The 20266-nt window shown below is 46.3% G+C and overlaps 1 long non-coding RNA gene across 3 annotated transcripts in view; it reads left to right on the top strand.

The window, feature by feature from the left end:
- The first annotated feature begins 1331 nt into the window (after positions 1-1331).
- LOC140064982 (uncharacterized) overlaps positions 1332-20266 on the top strand; it is a 36956-nt gene continuing 18021 nt past the window's right edge. For 2 of the 3 annotated variants that reach the window (XR_011847841.1, XR_011847839.1), the window contains exons 1-2: positions 1332-6136; positions 6216-6344. This is a non-coding gene — a long non-coding RNA (uncharacterized lncRNA). The remainder of the gene's footprint in view (positions 6137-6215; positions 6345-20266) is intronic. The other variant, XR_011847840.1, reaches the window with a different exon arrangement.

Below are 20266 nucleotides of genomic sequence, written 5' to 3' on the forward strand. Positions count from 1 at the left end.
AGATAATACACACAGTGATGTCACAGTACAGAGATAAAACACACAGTGATGTCACAGTACAGAGATAATACACACAGTGATGTCACAGTACAGAGATAATACACACAGTGATGTCACAGTACAGGGATAATACACACAGTGATGTCACAGTACAGAGATAATACACACAGTGATGTCACAGTACAGAGATAATACACACAGTGATGTCACAGTACAGGGATAATACACACAGTGATGTCACAGTACAGGGATAATACACACAGTGATGTCACAGTACTGGGATAATACACACAGTGATGTCACAGTACAGGGATAATACACACAGTGATGTCACAGTACAGGGATAAAACACACAGTGATGTCACAGTACAGGGATAATACACACAGTGATGTCACAGTACAGGGATAATACACACAGTGATGTCACAGTACAGGAGTAATACAGTGATGTCACAGTACAGGGATAATACACACAGTGATGTCACAGTACAGGGATAGTACACACAGTGATGTCACAGTACAGGGATAATACACACAGTGATGTCACAGTACAGGGATAATACACACAGTGATGTCACAGTACAGGGATAATACACACAGTGATGTCACAGTACAGGGATAATACACACAGTGATGTCACAGTACAGGGATAGTACACACAGTGATGTCACAGTACAGGGATAATACACACAGTGATGTCACAGTACAGGGATAATACACACAGTGATGTCACAGTACAGGAGTAATACAGTGATGTCACAGTACAGGGATTATACACACAGTGATGTCACAGTACAGGGATAGTACACACAGTGATGTCACAGTACAGGGATAATACACACAGTGATGTCACAGTACAGGGATAATACACACAGTGATGTCACAGTACAGGGATAATACACACAGTGATGTCACAGTACAGGGATAATACACACAGTGATGTCACAGTACAGGGATAGTACACACAGTGATGTCACAGTACAGGGATAATACACACAGTGATGTCACAGTACAGGGATAATACACACAGTGATGTCACAGTACAGGGATAATACACACAGTGATGTCACAGTACAGGGATAATACACACAGTGATGTCACAGTACAGAGATAATACACACAGTGATGTCACAGTACAGGGATAATACACACAGTGATGTCACAGTACAGGGATAATACACACAGTGATGTCACAGTACAGAGATAATACACACAGTGATGTCACAGTACAGGGATAATACACACAGTGGTGTCACAGTACAGGGATAATACACACAGTGATGTCACAGTACAGGGATAATACACACAGTAATGTCACAGTACAGGGATAATACACACAGTGATGTCACAGTACAGGGATAATACACACAGTGTTGTCACAGTACAGGGATAATACACACAGTGATGTCACAGTACAGGGATAATACACACAGTGATGTCACAGTACAGGGATAATACACACAGTGATGTCTGGACAAGTAAAGGGACAAGTAAAGTTTCATAGTTTCTATGAACATCTTTCTAGTTGATGCCACCAGGAGAAATAGATCCGGTGAGTCTGGTGACGGCCATTCTGTGGCCGGAGGTTTTCCAGATATAACAGAGGAGAAATCTGCGGAGCTGGGTAAAAATGAGTCGGGAAGATGAAGATAAAGTTTGTAGTAGGAAATTGATTTTGAGGAGCACCGTCATCTGTGGGGGGTTTGATCTTCCTACTGGATATAGTGGATTCTATTGATGTATCAGAGTGGTATCAGGATGCCGGGACATTGATATTGAGGGAAACCGTCTTTGAGGGACTGATCTTAAAGTTAGGCAAGTGGTGGAGGGTATTAAATATTTCTGTAAGGACAGGAAAGTAAAAGTGGGTGTTTGTGGTCAAGACCCTCTTTGATAGAGGGTGGTCTCTACTGTGCGTATTCTAAATCAGCGAGTGTGAAAGGTTTGAGAAGGTCTAGAGATGTCTTCTAGAAAGGTGGAGATGGCTCCTGTCGTTGCGGTCGCTTTGGCGATTTGTGGCCTTTCAGATTGTACATGGAAGTGTAGCGATCATGAAATTCTAGGACGATTTCATCCGTATTGGAGACCCCGGGCCAGAGATGTGATGTCTCTAACCAAAGATGACTCCTTCCTACCTTCTGTCCAAAAGTACTTTGTCCCTGTTCTAGAAGACAGCGTGTTCTGCCCTGTGGTCCAGTGCTTGTTTGAGAAGTTCTCGTTCGACCAAGAGGGATTGAGCCTTGGATAATTTATGTTGGAGAACAATTTTGTACAAGATCTCATCTATGTCTTTAATTTTGTGGTTAATCCTCCCATAGGGTTTGGGGTGATACGTTGCCTCCTCTGTTATAAGAGGAGTCATCATTTGCTAGGACTAGTTCTATCTTTTTGTAAATGGAGTTGCTTTGCAGGAAAGTCTAATTCAGTCTTCATGTGATGGGGTAGGGAAGCAACTGAGAGGGGCAGATGTATTGGGGCATCGGTCAGGGACCACCTAGTTGCCAATTTCAGCTTCACATATTATTGAAGGTAAAAAAAGGAGGTAATCGAATTTCTGGTAGGAGCGTGGTGAGTCAGAAGACTAAATGTATTCCCTACTGGAAGATGAAGGGTTCTTTATGTATCTCTTAAAGCACCAATCAAGAAAATAAGGCGCTAGAAAAGGTTCTAGAACAACATAGAAATATTTCCTGGATCACATATAGCGACAGTAAAGGACTGTACGAGGATTAGCTTGTCCACTAGCCAACAAGAACTGGTCGCTCTTGAAGGTGACCCTCAAGACTATAGTGTTGGCTATGTCGCCTTTTAGAGTGAGAAATCCACCCCCTGGGTCAATAAGTGAGGAGGATAACGTGATTTCTTAGCATAAGGACACCATGGGCCACATTTATCACTTTTGTGCGCCTAAGTGTAGTAGTTGCGCCTAAATTCTGGCGCACTGTTTTGCCAGAATTATCACCAACTGTGATAAGGTAATTTCCTGCCTCTTGTTAATCACTTTACTTTGGCGCAGTTACGGCGCAATGTTAGATTCAGGCACTTACATGTGATCCTGCTACAAACTCCTCTCTGCTTCTCTCCTGCACCCCAGCATGAAGATTACACTCACAGCGGCACCCAGGTGTGTGACACCCAGCACCCAGTGACCTCCTCAGCAGGGACTTCTCCTGGAGGGGATCCCCCAGTGCTGGTCTCCTGCTCGCACCCCTGTAATTCTGCACAATATCCCCCTCAGACACTGTGCAGAATTACATGGGGGACACTTGTCTGCAACATTCTGCAAAGTTCTCTTCTCTCTTGCTCTGAGCTCAGGAGTTTGCAGAATATTTTGTAAATAGAAGGTGATGAACTGTAAATAGAATCTGCAGCTCCTGTCTGTCGAGCATCTCATGTCTGTATTATCTGTACTAGTGTCTGCAGAGCATCTCATGTCTGTATTATCTGTACTAGTGTCTGCAGAGCATCTCATGTCTGTATTATCTGTACTAGTGTCTGCAGAGCATCTCATGTCTGTATTATCTGTACTAGTGTCTGCAGAGCATCTCATGTCTGTATTATCTGTACTAGTGTCTGCAGAGCATCTCATGTCTGTATTATCTGTACTAGTGTCTGCAGAGCATCTCATGTCTGTATTATCTGTACTAGTGTCTGCAGAGCATCTCATGTCTGTATTATCTGTACTAGTGTCTGCAGAGTATCTCATGTCTGTATTATATGTTCTAGTGTCTGCAGAGTATCTCATGTCTGTATTATCTGTTCTAGTGTCTGCAGAGTATCTAATGGGTGTATTATATGTTCCAGTGTCTGGCTGAGCTTTGCTGCTAGAAATGAGCTCTTCTGCACAGGGGCTCAGTGCTTTCTTCTCAGATAACGCCACCTTCGGGCTGGAGTGTTTTTGCACCCGTTTTTGCGCCTAAATGAAAACGTTGCAAGTGATGAATATCATTAGGCGCAGCAAAACATCTGGATTGGTAAGATAGATGAGGGAAAGCTGCTTATTTTTGCTGCGCGGCTAGTTTGGCGTTTAGTCGCAAAAATGGCGCAAAAACTGTGCGCCTGAATGAAAAGGCGCAAAAACAACAGAAAAAACGAGTGATACATGTGGCCCCATGTTTGCTTTATACAGTAAGTGAGCCCTGGCTGCCTTCTGGTTCAGTGTTTGAGAAGTTCCCCTTGCTTGGTAAGTTTGGCTGAGAAGGATTCCTGGCTTTCCAAGAGACAAAATTAGGACCTCATCTATCTCAAAAATTAGGATCTCATCACATTCATCACATTAACCCATGGAGATAAGTACGCCCACATATCACCAATTAGTGATTCTCCCCAAAAAAATCCAAAACACATTCCATATTTAGTGGAAGTCTTTATGAGTAGGTGTAAGAGTTATTTCCGGTGGTCTTTATAGTTTGTGATCCTATATTGATGTGTAGTTGCATCAATGTCGGATGTAGGGATGTAAATAATTCAATGGACTTGCATATCATATAAGAATGTTTCAGTGTTGGGCCTCAAGTCATAAGTTAGGTCAAGTGGCTCTATGTAAGAAATGTAGGACATGAAGCACACAATTAAATTGCACCTGACCATAGCTAGGGGTATGGAAGACATTAGTCCAAGTCATAGCTAGGGTTATAGAAGACATTGGTCTAAGTCCATAGCTAGATGTTTCGGAGACATTGGTCCAAGTCCATAGCTAGGTGTATAGAAGACATTGGTCTAAGTCCATAGCTAGGTGTATAGAAGACATTGGTCCAAGTCCATAGCTAGGGGTATAGAAGACATTGGTCCACGTCCATAGCTAGGTGTATAGAAGACATTGGTCAAAGTCCATAGCTAGGTGTATAGAAGACATTGGTCCACGTCTATAGCTAGGGGTATAGAAGACATTGGTCCAAGTCCATAGCTAGGGGTATAGAAGACATTGGTCTAAGTCCATAGCTAGGTGTATAGAAGACATTGGTTCATAATTAGGTGTATGGAAGACATTGGTCTAAGTCCATAGCTAGGGGCATAGAAGACATTGGTCCAAGTCCATAGCTAGGTGTATAGAAGACATTGGTCCACGTCTATAGCTAGGGGTATAGAAGACATTGGTCCAAGTCCATAGCTAGGTGTATAGAAGACATTGGTCCACGTCCATAGCTAGGGGTATGGAAGACATTGGTCCAAGTCCATAGCTAGGTGTATAGAAGACATTGGTCCACGTCCATAGCTAGGTGTATAGAAGACATTGGTCTAAGTCCATAGATAGGTGTATAGAAGACATTGGTTCATAATTAGGTGTATGGAAGACATTGGTCTAAGTCCATAGATAGATGTATAAAAGACATTGGGCCAGGTCTATAGTTAGGTGTATGACAGACATTTGTCCAAGTCCATAGCTAGGGGTATGGAAGACATTGGTCCAAGTCCATATATATGTGTATAGAAGACATTGGTCCCAGTTATCAATATCATATTAATAGGGGTGTAATGGCCAGTACCTCTACAGATCAGCTAAATCATTGCAGCTCAACTTCCAACCATAAACATACCATAATGCAGGGGAAATTTGCACAGTCTTTCAAAGTTGCTGAGATATCGGTCCCATTATCTGACCATTGTAATCCTCTCCACTTTCAGAGAGGAGGTGCTGGAGCACAGGGCATGTGTTGAGATAAACACTTAGTTTATAATCATAACACACATCCCTTCTCTGCTCCAGCTCCTCCTCTCTGACAGTGGAGCGGATTACAGTGGTTGGATACTGGGACTGATATCTCAGCTAGAAGCAAAATTCAAAGTGCCCCTAAATTTGTGCAGCAGTCCCAAGAGAGGCGGTGAGAGGTCCTCTTTTGATTAAAGGGAGCTGATGTTGCACGATTATCATAACACACTCCTCCTCCTCCACTCCAGCACCTCCTTTCTGACAGTGGAGAGGATTACAATGCATTGTGGATAGAGCTGTCTGCTTCATGTAAAACAGGTATGTTTCCAATTTTTTTTAATAAAATTGTCAGGTGCATTGTGGTCTCAGTCTTTACCCTTACACTACACCTTCTCTTTAGATGGTCATTTCTGGTTCTGCTTTCTACTTCAATCTCTGTGTTTTACAACTCGGTGCCCAGATGCTGCCCATAATCTGCCATCTGTGGTGGGTATGTGTGTGTGAAGCACCTCTCCGACCAGCTGAGATTTCCCTAATCAACTGGTTCTCCTCTAATCCTTTGCAGACGCTGCAACATGTGCCGGATTCACCAGGGAGCCCTGGAACAGCTGATACCTAGCCTCACCTCTGCAGCGGGCTGGAATGATCCCTCCGCAGTAGCAGCAGCAGCACTGAGCCTTATCTACACCCCCAGGTAGTAATGTAATAGGGGCACATATGTAATGTAGGATTTTGAGTGGACTCAAAGCAGAAGGGCATTGGCGGTGCAATCCATTTGCTAATCTGATTCCTCTGCCGCTGCAATTTGCCATTTCTCAGCCCTTGTAGAGTGATTTAGTGCAAAAGGCATGTCATTAAATATAAAGCTGCGTATCATTTATATATGAGGAGCTATGTGAGCTCCTGGAATATTCTGCTTGAAATGCATGGACCCAGAGTCTTAGGAGAAAGGAGAAGTCAGCACTTTGCACATCGTGATCTCCACTTTACTCTAAAAGAACATTCAGGATCGGCGAACAAAGAGTTAGTTGCTTATTATCGTGTACGTTCATATATCGGGATTGGAGGGTGGGGGGGGTAGGGGGTGCATCGGTTTTATAAGGAAATCCAATATGTGTATTACGGGAGCGGAGAACATCTGGTGGGTATAATATGGATTAGTGTCGCACGATTATGGTCTCCTGGCGGTCACTGACTGGTCGCCTGCTGGTTTTTTTAGCTTAGGTTTTTAACAGATATCAAATATATAATCTCAATAATCGGAGGACTAATACTTAAAGGGGGTCTGTCACTTCCTTTCTACCCATTAAACTAATTACAGCAGACTGAAACAGATGGGCGGCCCTGGAGAGAGAAATGCCCAGGAAACAGCATTATATTACATAGGCAAGTGCACAGGGGGTGGTTCTAATCCAGTGCACTTTAGCTCTATTCATGTCGGATATAACACCATCCAGTGATCTTGGGCTGGTGCATGCGCTGTACTCCACCTCAGGGTCGGCTCCAGGTTTTAGTAGGCCCCTGGGCAGCAGAGCCTCAGTGGGCCCCTTTACAGTGATCTTATGTGGCGACATAAAAAATTCAGAAACTAATATAGTCTCCTGTTCCCTATAATATTCCCTAGTTTATCTTCCCAAACAGTCCCTCATGGTTGTTTTATATAAATCCCTCCTCACCCCTATGGATTCCATATGTACAGCCTAATATGGGCCCCCCCGGCAGCTCTGGGCCCCTGGCATTTTCCCAGATATGTCCAGTGCTGGCGCCGGCCCTGCTCCACCTCCACTACGTAAGTGCTCTGTGTATATGCAACAGTCAAAACCAGTTGTAGCTTCACAGGCTGGCACACTGTGCAGAGCAGAGAGAGGGGGTAGTACTGATGCGGCATTGGGGATGGGAAGACATTATAACAGCCTGTGAAGCTATAACAGATATAGATATAGTCTGGTAACACCCACCTAACCTTCAAGCTGATTAGTATAATTTAAAAAGTTTAAATTAGAAGGTAGGAGGACATGGATAACAAATATGAGAAGATACCACAGTCATGGCTCCTGGATCTATGTGTAAGTGCTGGATGATGGATTTTGATGTTCCCTTTAACCAGACCTATGAGTATTATGTACAGTATTCCCCTAGTGACCTACTACTTTCACACCAAAGCCACATTCACTACAGGAGACAGAGATTGAGCCTTCAATCAGGACCACAGATGAAGCCTGGGCCCTGATACATAGAGTTTGGATCAGTACCGCCTACTTGACAACTTCATTTGCATATTTGCTAAAACTTGATTTCCTTGGCAAGGAAACTTCTCCATGAAGCTACGTTACACAGTCTCATCCCACTATGTCATATTATATGCACAGAAATGGCCTTACAAATTCTCTTTCCTAAAAGTAGCTTATAAAAAGGGGATGGAAGAAGTAAGAACCAGAGCGTGTAGCAGGCGGAGGACACTTTGCTATATATATACTTAACAAATTGGTCCCAGAGAGCGCATCAGTGGCATCAGGGTTATGAACACTGAGGCGTTTGTTTTTCTGGAGAACGTCCAAATATTTGTATGTAAGGGACTTACATTTGTATATAGGTGCTCGGATATCGGATATTTGGTGCATATAGAGATCACAAGTAAAGTACAGTATAGACCAGGGGTCAGGAACCTTTTTGGCTGAGAGAGCCATGAATGCCACATATTTTAAAATGTTATTCCGTAAGAGTCCTACAATATGCACGTGCCTCCCAGTAGATAGGTAACCCCAGCACAATCCCCCAGTAGATAGGTAGCGCCAGCTCATGCCTCCCAGTAGATAGGTAGCCCCAGCACATACCCCCAGTAGATAGGTAGCCCCAGCTCATGCCTCCCAGTAGATAGGTAGCCCCAGCTCATGCCTCCCAGTAGATAGGTAGCCACAGCTCATGCCTCCCAGTAGATAGGTAGCCCCAGCACATACCTCCAGTAGATAGGTAGCCACAGCTCATGCCTCCCAGTAGATAGGTAGCACCAGCAAATACCTCCAGTAGATAGGTAGCACCAGCACATAACCCCAGTAGATAGTTAGCCTCAGCACATACCTCCAGTAGATACGTAGCCCCAGCACATACCTCCAGTAGATAGGTAGCCCCAGCACATACCTCCAGTAGATAGGTAGCCACAGCACAGGCCCCCCAATAGATAGGTAGCCCCAGCACATACCTCCAGTAGATAGGTAGCCCCAGCACATACCTCCAGTAGATAGGTAGCCAGAGCACTTGTCACTCAGTAGATATGTAGCCTCAGTACATACCCCCAGTAGATAGGTAGCCATAGCACATGCCCCCATGTAGATAGGCAACCCCAGCACATGCCCCCCAGTAGATAGGTAGCCCCAGCACATGCCCCCCAGTAGATAGGTAGCCCCAGCACATACCTCCAGTAGATAGGTAGCCCCAGCACATACCTCCAGTAGATAGGTAGCCCCAGCACATACCTCCAGTAGATAGGTAGCACCAGCACATACCTCCAGTAGATAGGTAGCACCAGCACATACCTCCAGTAGATAGGTAGCCTCAGCACATACCTCCAGTAGATAGGTAGCCCCAGCACATACCTCCAGCAGATAGGTAGCCCCAGCACATACCCCCAGTAGATAGGTAGCCCCAGCTCATGCCTCCCAGTAGATAGGTAGCCCCAGCTCATGCCTCCCAGTAGATAGGTAGCCACAGCTCATGCCTCCCAGTAGATAGATAGCCCCAGCACATACCCCCAGTAGATAGGTAGCCCCAGCACATACCTCCAGTAGATAGGTAGCCACAGCTCATGCCTCCCAGTAGATAGGTAGCACCAGCAAATACCTCCAGTAGATAGGTAGCCCCAGCACATAACCCCAGTAGATAGTTAGCCTCAGCACATACCTCCAGTAGATACGTAGCCCCAGCACATACCTCCAGTAGATAGGTAGCCCCAGCACATACCTCCAGTAGATAGGTAGCCACAGCACAGGCCCCCCAATAGATAGGTAGCCCCAGCACATACCTCCAGTAGATAGGTAGCCCCAGCACATACCTCCAGTAGATAGGTAGCCAGAGCACTTGTCACTCAGTAGATATGTAGCCTCAGTACATACCCCCAGTAGATAGGTAGCCATAGCACATGCCCCCATGTAGATAGGCAACCCCAGCACATGCCCCCCAGTAGATAGGTAGCCCCAGCACATGCCCCCCAGTAGATAGGTAGCCCCAGCACATACCTCCAGTAGATAGGTAGCCCCAGCACATACCTCCAGTAGATAGGTAGCCCCAGCACATACCTCCAGTAGATAGGTAGCACCAGCACATACCTCCAGTAGATAGGTAGCACCAGCACATACCTCCAGTAGATAGGTAGCCTCAGCACATACCTCCAGTAGATAGGTAGCCCCAGCACATACCTCCAGCAGATAGGTAGCCCCAGCACATACCCCCAGTAGATAGGTAGCCCCAGCTCATGCCTCCCAGTAGATAGGTAGCCCCAGCTCATGCCTCCCAGTAGATAGGTAGCCACAGCTCATGCCTCCCAGTAGATAGATAGCCCCAGCACATACCCCCAGTAGATAGGTAGCCCCAGCACATACCTCCAGTAGATAGGTAGCCACAGCTCATGCCTCCCAGTAGATAGGTAGCACCAGCAAATACCTCCAGTAGATAGGTAGCCCCAGCACATAACCCCAGTAGATAGTTAGCCTCAGCACATACCTCCAGTAGATACGTAGCCCCAGCACATACCTCCAGTAGATAGGTAGCCCCAGCACATACCTCCAGTAGATAGGTAGCCACAGCACATGCCCCCCAATAGATAGGTAGCCCCAGCACATACCTCCAGTAGATAGGTAGCCCCAGCACATACCTCCAGTAGATAGGTAGCCACAGCACTTGTCACTCAGTAGATATGTAGCCTCAGTACATACCCCCAGTAGATAGGTAGCCATAGCACATGCCCCCATGTAGATAGGCAACCCCAGCACATGCCCCCCAGTAGATAGGTAGCCCCAGCACATGCCCCCCAGTAGATAGGTAGCCCCAGCACATACCTCCAGTAGATAGGTAGCCCCAGCACATACCTCCAGTGGATAGGTAGCCCCAGCACATACCTCCAGTAGATAGGTAGCACCAGCACATACCTCCAGTAGATAGGTAGCACCAGCACATACCTCCAGTAGATAGGTAGCCCCAGCACATACCTCCAGTAGATAGGTAGCCCCAGCACATACCTCCAGCAGATAGGTAGCCCCAGCACATACACCCAGTAGATAGGTAGCCCCAGCTCATGCCTCCCAGTAGATAGGTAGCCCCAGCTCATGCCTCCCAGTAGATAGGTAGCCACAGCTCATGCCTCCCAGTAGATAGATAGCCCCAGCACATACCCCCAGTAGATAGGTAGCCACAGCTCATGCCTCCCAGTAGATAGGTAGCCACAGCGCATGCCTCCCAGTAGATAGGTAGCCACAGCTCATGCCTCCCAGTAGATAGGTAGCCACAGCGCATGCCTCCCAGTAGATAGGTAGCCACAGCTCATGCCTCCCAGTAGATAGGTAGCACCAGCACATGTCCCCCAGTAGATAGGTAGCCCCAGCACATACCTCCAGTAGATAGGTAGCCACAGCACTTGTCACTCAGTAGATATGTAGCCTCAGTACATACCCCCAGTAGATAGGTAGCCATAGCACATGCCCCCATGTAGATAGGCAACCCCAGCACATGCCCCCCAGAAGATAGGTAGCCCCAGCACATGCCCCCCAGTAGATAGGTAGCCCCAGCACATACCTCCAGTAGATAGGTAGCCCCAGCACATACCTCCAGTAGATAGGTATCACCAGCACATACCTCCAGTAGATAGGTAGCCTCAGCACATACCTCCAGTAGATAGGTAGCCCCAGCACATACCTCCAGCAGATAGGTAGCCCCAGCACATACCCCCAGTAGATAGGTAGCCCCAGCTCATGCCTCCCAGTAGATAGGTAGCCACAGCTCATGCCTCCCAGTAGATAGGTAGCCACAGCTCATGCCTCCCAGTAGATAGATAGCCCCAGCACATACCCCCAGTAGATAGTTAGCCACAGCACATGCCTCCCAGTAGATAGTTAGCCACAGCTCATGCCTCCCAGTAGATAGGTAGCCACAGCTCATGCCTCCCAGTAGATAGGTAGCACCAGCACATGTCCCCCAGTAGATAGGTAGCCCCAGCACATACCTCCAGTAGATAGGTAGCCACAGCACTTGTCACTCAGTAGATATGTAGCCTCAGTACATACCCCCAGTAGATAGGTAGCCATAGCACATGCCCCCATGTAGATAGGCAACCCCAGCACATGCCCTTCCAGTAGATAGGTAGCCCCAGCACATACCCCCAGTAGATAGGTAGCCCCAGCACATACCTCCAGTAGATAGGTAGCCCCAGCACATACCTCCAGTAGATAGGTAGCCACAGCACATACCTCCAGTAGATAGGTAGCCCCAGCACATACCTCCAGTAGATAGGTAGCACCAGCACATACCTCCAGTAGATAGGTAGCCTCAGCACATACCTCCAGTAGATAGGTAGCCCCAGCACATACCCCCAGTAGATAGGTAGCTCCAGCACATACCCCCAGTAGATAGGTGGCCCCAGCTCATGCCTCCCAGTAGATAGGTAGCCCCAGCTCATGCCTCCCAGTAGATAGGTAGCCACAGCTCATGCCTCCCAGTAGATAGATAGCCCCAGCACATACCCCCAGTAGATAGGTAGCCACAGCTCATGCCTCCCAGTAGATAGGTAGCCACAGCGCATGCCTCCCAGTAGATAGGTAGCCACAGCTCATGCCTCCCAGTAGATAGGTGGCACCAGCACATGTCCCCCAGTAGATAGGTAGCCCCAGCACATACCTCCAGTAGATAGGTAGCACCAGCACATACCTCCAGTAGATAGGTAGCCCCAGCACATGCCCTCCAATAGATAGGTAGCCCCAGCACATACCTCCAGTAGATAGGTAGCCCCAGCACATACCTCCAGTAGATAGGTAGCCTCAGCACATACCTCCAGTAGATAGGTAGCCACAGCACTTGTCACTCAGTAGATATGTAGCCTCAGTACATACCCCCAGTAGATAGGTAGCCATAGCACATGCCCCCATGTAGATAGGCAACCCCAGCACATGCCCCCCAGTAGATAGGTAGCCCCAGCACATGCCCCCCAGTAGATAGGTAGCCCCAGCACATACCTCCAGTAGATAGGTAGCCCCAGCACATACCTCCAGTAGATAGGTAGCCCCAGCACATACCTCCAGTAGATAGGTAGCACCAGCACATAACTCCAGTAGATAGGTAGCACCAGCACATACCTCCAGTAGATAGGTAGCCTCAGCACATACCTCCAGTAGATAGGTAGCCCCAGCACATACCTCCAGCAGATAGGTAGCCCCAGCACATACCCCCAGTAGATAGGTAGCCCCAGCTCATGCCTCCCAGTAGATAGGTAGCCCCAGCTCATGCCTCCCAGTAGATAGGTAGCCACAGCTCATGCCTCCCAGTAGATAGATAGCCCCAGCACATACCCCCAGTAGATAGTTAGCCACAGCTCATGCCTCCCAGTAGATAGGTAGCCACAGCGCATGCCTCCCAGTAGATAGGTAGCCACAGCTCATGCCTCCCAGTAGATAGGTAGCCACAGCTCATGCCTCCCAGTAGATAGGTAGCACCAGCACATGTCCCCCAGTAGATAGGTAGCCCCAGCACATACCTCCAGTAGATAGGTAGCCACAGCACTTGTCACTCAGTAGATATGTAGCCTCAGTACATACCCCCAGGAGATAGGTAGCCATAGCACATGCCCCCATGTAGATAGGCAACCCCAGCACATGCCCCCCAGTAGATAGGTAGCCCCAGCACATGCCCCCCAGTAGATAGGTAGCCCCAGCACATACCTCCAGTAGATAGGTAGCCCCAGCACATACCTCCAGTAGATAGGTATCACCAGCACATACCTCCAGTAGATAGGTAGCCTCAGCACATACCTCCAGTTGATAGGTAGCCCCAGCACATACCTCCAGCAGATAGGTAGCCCCAGCACATACCCCCAGTAGATAGGTAGCCCCAGCTCATGCCTACCAGTAGATAGGTAGCCACAGCTCATGCCTCCCAGTAGATAGGTAGCCACAGCTCATGCCTCCCAGTAGATAGATAGCCCCAGCACATACCCCCAGTAGATAGTTAGCCACAGCACATGCCTCCCAGTAGATAGGTAGCCACAGCTCATGCCTCCCAGTAGATAGGTAGCCACAGCTCATGCCTCCCAGTAGATAGGTAGCACCAGCACATGTCCCCCAGTAGATAGGTAGCCCCAGCACATACCTCCAGTAGATAGGTAGCCACAGCACTTGTCACTCAGTAGATATGTAGCCTCAGTACATACCCCCAGTAGATAGGTAGCCATAGCACATGCCCCCATGTAGATAGGCAACCCCAGCACATGCCCCCCCCCAGTAGATAGGTAGCCCCAGCACATGCCCCCCAATAGATAGGTAGCCCCAGCACATACCTCCAGTAGATAGGTAGCCCCAGCACATACCTCCAGTAGATAGGTAGCCACAACACATACCTCCAGTAGATAGGTAGCCCCAGGACATACCTCAAGTAGATAGGTAGCACCAGCACATACCTCCAGTAGATAGGTAGCCTCAGCACATACCTCCAGTAGATAGGTAGCCCCAGCACATACCCCCAGTAGATCGGTAGCCCCAGCACATACCCCCAGTAGATAGGTGGCCCCAGCTCATGCCTCCCAGTAGATAGGTAGCCCCAGCTCATGCCTCCCAGTAGATAGGTAGCCACAGCTCATGCCTCCCAGTAGATAGATAGCCCCAGCACATACCCCCAGTAGATAGGTAGCCACAGCTCATGCCTCCCAGTAGATAGGTAGCCACAGCGCATGCCTCCCAGTAGATAGGTAGCCACAGCTCATGCCTCCCAGTAGATAGGTAGCCACAGCTCATGCCTCCCAGTAGATAGATAGCCCCAGCACATACCCCCAGTAGATAGGTAGCCACAGCTCATGCCTCCCAGTAGATAGGTAGCCACAGCTCATGCCTCCCAGTAGATAGATAGCCCCAGCACATACCCCCAGTAGATAGGTAGCCACAGCTCATGCCTCCCAGTAGATAGGTAGCCACAGCTCATGCCTCCCAGTAGATAGGTAGCACCAGCACATGTCCCCCAGTAGATAGGTAGCCCCAGCACATACCTCCAGTAGATAGGTAGCACCAGCACATACCTCCAGTAGATAGGTAGCCCCAGCACATGCCCTCCAATAGATAGGTAGCCCCAGCACATACCTCCAGTAGATAGGTAGCCCCAGCATATACCTGCAGTAGATAGGTAGCCTCAGCACATACCCCCAGTAGATAGGTAGCCATAGCACATGCCCCCATGTAGATAGGTAGCCCCAGCACATGCCTCCAGTAGATAGGTAGCCCCAGCACATACCCCCAGTAGATAGGTAGCCCCAGCACATACCTCCAGTAGATAGGTAGCCCCAGCACATACCTCCAGTAGATAGGTAGCCCCAGCACATACCTCCAGTAGATAGGTAGCCCCAGCACACAACATTTTTACGGGTTTGCAGTCGCTGTTCATGAGGCTTTGCTCCACACACTCATCAGCCGAGATGATCTTTGTTTTCCTACACATAACATGTACGACAAATACAGGAAATATCAGCAAAAATATATTTTGTTTTCTTCTGATGGATCATTGAGACCCTATAGGCCCATCACCGGTTCCCCTAGCGTGGTCACCCACCATTGTGCACTAACTGGTCTAGCAGAGGGACTTACACTTATGTGTAGGCCTCATGATTCATCCAGATGGTAGAAAGTTGGATGCGCAGTCATCAATCAGGAAAGCTATTGGATAGTATTTAGTATTTGTGACGGTTATATTTAGGCACAAAACAAAAAAAACCATCCAGCGTCCTCAAAATCTTCATATTTTTATTTGTTGCATACATTTTGAAAAGGACTATTTTTGTGGAAAAGTCTGAAACGAGTCGTAAGTACGTGTTTTTCCACCCTAGAAATCGCCATGTCTGTATATGCCCATATAATGCCCAACTCATACAAAAAATTTTATGGATTTTAAAATTTGTAACAAATAATAATATGAAATATTTGAAGGATGCTGGGTGTTTTTTTTTTCTTTTGTGCTTCTTTGGATATCTACAAATCGGTTGGATGCTCCGGGCGTCCATGGATATAAAAAGTATAAACCTATATCTACATGAGAGGTGAGCAAGCGCCTTACTATACACTTGATTGTGGAAAAAAAACTTGACCATCGCTGGGGAGTTCCCGGATCCATCACTGTTTTGGTCTCCATCGCTGACGGCTCTAAGATTTCACTTGTGAAGTAAGAGGAAGTGACGGAGACGGGAAGAGTCGTCTAATGCTGGAACCAGGAGCCGGAGTAAGGTAAGTACTCCTTCTTTTGTATTCGTCTTCCTTACACTTGTTCCTGCATTGGGACAATAAAAGTTCTGGAGGTCACGGGATCACTGGACATCGCTTACACTATGTGTAGGCCTCATGATTCGTACCCCAAGGTAGAAAGTTGGATGTGCAGCCATCAATCAGGAAAGGTGTTGGATGCTATTTAGTAGTGGTGACCCATTGTACCGATATCAATACTTGATCATTGGGGAGCTCCTGGTTCCATCGCTCTTTTGGTCTCCAGCGCTGACAGCTCTAAGATTTCACTGGTGACGTTAGAGTGAGTGACACAATGGGGGTCATTTACTAAGGGCCCGAATCGCTATATTTTTTGTCGGGTTTCCCGAAAATTACCGAATTGCCCCGCGTTTTGGTGCACGCGATCGGCGCCGGCATGCACGCGACGGGAATCAGGTGCGTGGCCGTCGGAAAACCCAACGGAATCGGAAAAGCCACCGTATTTTTTTTAAAAATGTGTCGCTCGACACGCACTTACCTGCACCCAGCAAAGGATGGTGAACTCCAGTGAACTCCGACGGACTTCATCGCAGCAGCGACACCTGGTGGACATCGGGTGCACTACCAGAAGACCCGAATCCTCGACGGAGAACTTGCCGCTGGATTGCGACAGGACCGGGTAAGTAAATCTGCCCCAATGTTGGAACCGGAAGTTGGAGGACCCACTGTGAAATGGTGAGAAGATCTGCAGTCTCCCACACAGTGCTCACAATTCACCATGCAGTGAGAGAGACAGCTTTCTGCTGAGGACAAGGAGAGGACTTACTGTCTGCTGATGACCCAAGCCGTGGTGGAGAACTTTGAAGCCCAAAAATCTCAACGATGATAAGAAATCGCAAACAATTCTAACTTCTTCAGTGTTGATTGAAGGGCCTGATGTCTGCTCCATCACATGTAGCATTAGACTACTTAGGATCAGATTTATGCATAGCTGCACATAGTCTAAAACACAGCGTAATGGAAATACATTTTTGATATTTGAGTGGTGAGTATTCATCCTTGTTCCCGCTCGCTGTGAAGTGCATCCTACATACTGGAAGCCACGTGTGCACTACCAAAAAATAAGATTTTTGACTTAAGTTAATTTCTTGCATGTGTCAGCCTACTTACCAACTTACTGTCTACTTACCACCCAGCTCATCCCTTTTCTAAAAATCTGGAAACTGCGGACACACCCAAGCTAGTGATTGGCTGAGTGCTATTTCCTGTGTGCCAAGAGGAAACAGGAAGTAGAAACCAGTGGGGAACCATTTCAATAAGGTAGGAGGATCGGTGAGGGGTTATCTACTGTCTACAATGAACCCTGCTCCAGGATCAAAAAAGTTTTTATGATCAGTTCTAAAAATTAAGTTTTATGAATATGCAAATTAACCACAAGTGCTTCAGGGAGTGAGGGGGCATCAAGATAGTCTTTCAGGGCTCCAACTTCAGTTTCTCTGTTAGGGATGCTCTGCATAGAGTAATGGAGCTACCGCTCAGGTGCGTGCACTGCCCTGTTGTTGGCTGGTGGTGGCAGTGATGACGTGGTGGGAAGAGTGGATTAGATACTAGAAACCGCGAGGGCAACCATTTGGGGAATGTAATAAGTGCTATGGGATTCGGTACTATTGAGCAGAGCCCAGAAGACCTATGGTGACGCCCCCTTAGCACTTGCAGTTCATTTGCATATTTATAAAACACGATTTTTTGAGCAAGCAGACCATAAAAACTTCTTTGAGGCACAGATCCTTTAGCAGGGCGGAGATAGGAATCGGCCAGTGTATCTGCTTTTAAAGGTAAATTTGAGTTAGTAGATTTCCTTTAACTCTTTCTTAGCCACATATAAAAAAAAAAAAATACCAATTATTATTAAACTTTTTGTTAAATTCTGGTGTGTTTTACATCCTCAGTTTTTGATTTTTTAAAATTTTAGTATAGAAAACTCATCAGCACAGTCAACACATTATAATCTAATACCATTGAGAATTATCTTATAAACTATATTATTTTTATATATATATATTTTTATATTCTTATTTTTTTTTGTTAACTTTATCATACAGTGTGTCGAAAGCAAACTGGAGATAACACAGCAGGGGTTATTATAAAGGATCCCAGTGTGTTCAGCAGGTGATATATATATATATATATATATATAGTACAGTTTCTCAATGAACACGGTATTCTGAATTATTAATGAGAACTGTAGACTTACAGCAACATCTGAGCTCACGTAGACACTTGTCGAGGAAGCGGCGACGTTGTTGTGTGGTTTCTATACTGACACTTCATCGTGGCTTCCTATCAACATTGTTGTGCACTGACAATTTACATCGTGAGTTAGAATAAACCATTAAAATTTTACTTAAATCACAAAAAATATGACAACAATAATACAATAAAAATCAAGCACCACAGAACTCTATACCAAATTATTTTCTACTGGTACTACCCATCTAAAATGACTTTGTAGGGATCATATTTTTAGAAAAATTTCTCCTTTAAAAAAAAAAAAAATCATATTTCCTTAAAGGGAACCTGTCATCAGCAATTAGCCTAATAAACCGATAACAGAATATTGTGAATTAGTGTAACACCTTCTAGTTTATGTTCCTATCATGGCCCAGTGCGGTGGCATCATCCAGAAAATCAACTTTGAAGTGAGATGTAAAGTGGTTGTATAAAGTCAAGGAGGCGGAGATTTTAACACTGAAGTCAAGATGGGGAGCTCTGAAAGCCTCCACCTCTGTGATTAATATCATGCATCAGACTTCTGGAGATCTGGTTAGTGATGACTTTGGATCAATTACAGTTAAGGAGGATTTCTGAGGAAGAGAGTGCTTGACTTCAGTGTTAAAATCTCTGCCTCCTTGACTTTATACAATTAGTTAATGACTCCATTTAAAAGTAGATTTTCTGAATAATGCCATCATACAGGGTCATGAAAGAAACCTTGAAGGTGTTCAGCTGCTCGACAACATACTGGTAGTGGTTTATTAGATCAATTTCTGCTGACAGGTTCCCTTTAAGGTAGGAGACAAGTGATCATCCACCCTTCACAGAAATTTAGATCTCCAAGATTGGATTGTTAGTGCTTTCCCAGCACTTTTTTCACTTGTATGGAACTGATGGAGCACTGCTTTAGATATCTTCTTTAGTCCCAAAGCAGAATAGCGGACCACTGTGTTCATAATCAGTTGGATGCTAATGATCAGTTCACCAATAATCAGACGTATTCCGTAGCTCTAATTTTTCCAAGCCCCTTTCTTTCCAGAGTTCTAAAATTTTCTGCTCTGAAGCTACTTGTCAGAAATCTTCCTCAGCAGCAGTGAAGTAGGTGGAGTTATAGTAATACAAGCGGCATAGACTATTGGTCAGGCAATTTTACTCCTTCGAAAAGGACCCATGTGAAAAAGTCTGCTTAGGACTTTTCTCCTCCCTCCATGAGTCCTGTCTGCGAACTGCAACTACTTCAATGTCCCTTCATTGACGCAGCTGTGGAAGTTCATGTGATTGGAGCCCAATAATTCTGTACAGACCGTTGCTGTATGGGACACATAACCAAACATCATGTCTGCAGGGCAAAAGTCACACACACTGCTAAAGCTGTGCCTCTCCCTCTCCTGCAGCAGTCGAGTCAGTGAGGATGGGGGAGGGGCTTCTCCCAGTTCTCATGTCTGCCGGGATCCTACAGCACAGAGTGCAGACTGTGCTTCCCCTTTCACCCTCCTCCTCTGTTATCAACTCTGAAGTCCAGACCACTTCACCCCCCTCCTCTTTGGGGAGTTTGGATCAAATGAGAAAACTTCTGCCTCCACCACAGGGTGTAAATGTACAGAAGCCAATGTGTGTAGTATTAGTGTATTATATGTATTGGATACATGTATGTATGTGTGTAGTATTAGTGTGTTATATGTATTGGATACATGTATGTGTGTGTGTTATGTACGTAGTATTAGTGTGTTATATGTATTGGATACATGTATGTATGTGTGTAGTATTAGTGTGTTGTATGTATTGGATACATGTATGTGTGTGTGTTATGTACGTAGTATTAGTGTGTTATATGTATTGGATACATGTATGTATATGTGTTATGTACGTAGTATTAGTGTGTCATATGTATTGGATACATGTATGT

The sequence above is a fragment of the Engystomops pustulosus genome, chromosome 6 (assembly GCF_040894005.1).
Source record: "Engystomops pustulosus chromosome 6, aEngPut4.maternal, whole genome shotgun sequence".
NCBI classification, from domain to species: Eukaryota; Metazoa; Chordata; class Amphibia; order Anura; family Leptodactylidae; genus Engystomops; species Engystomops pustulosus.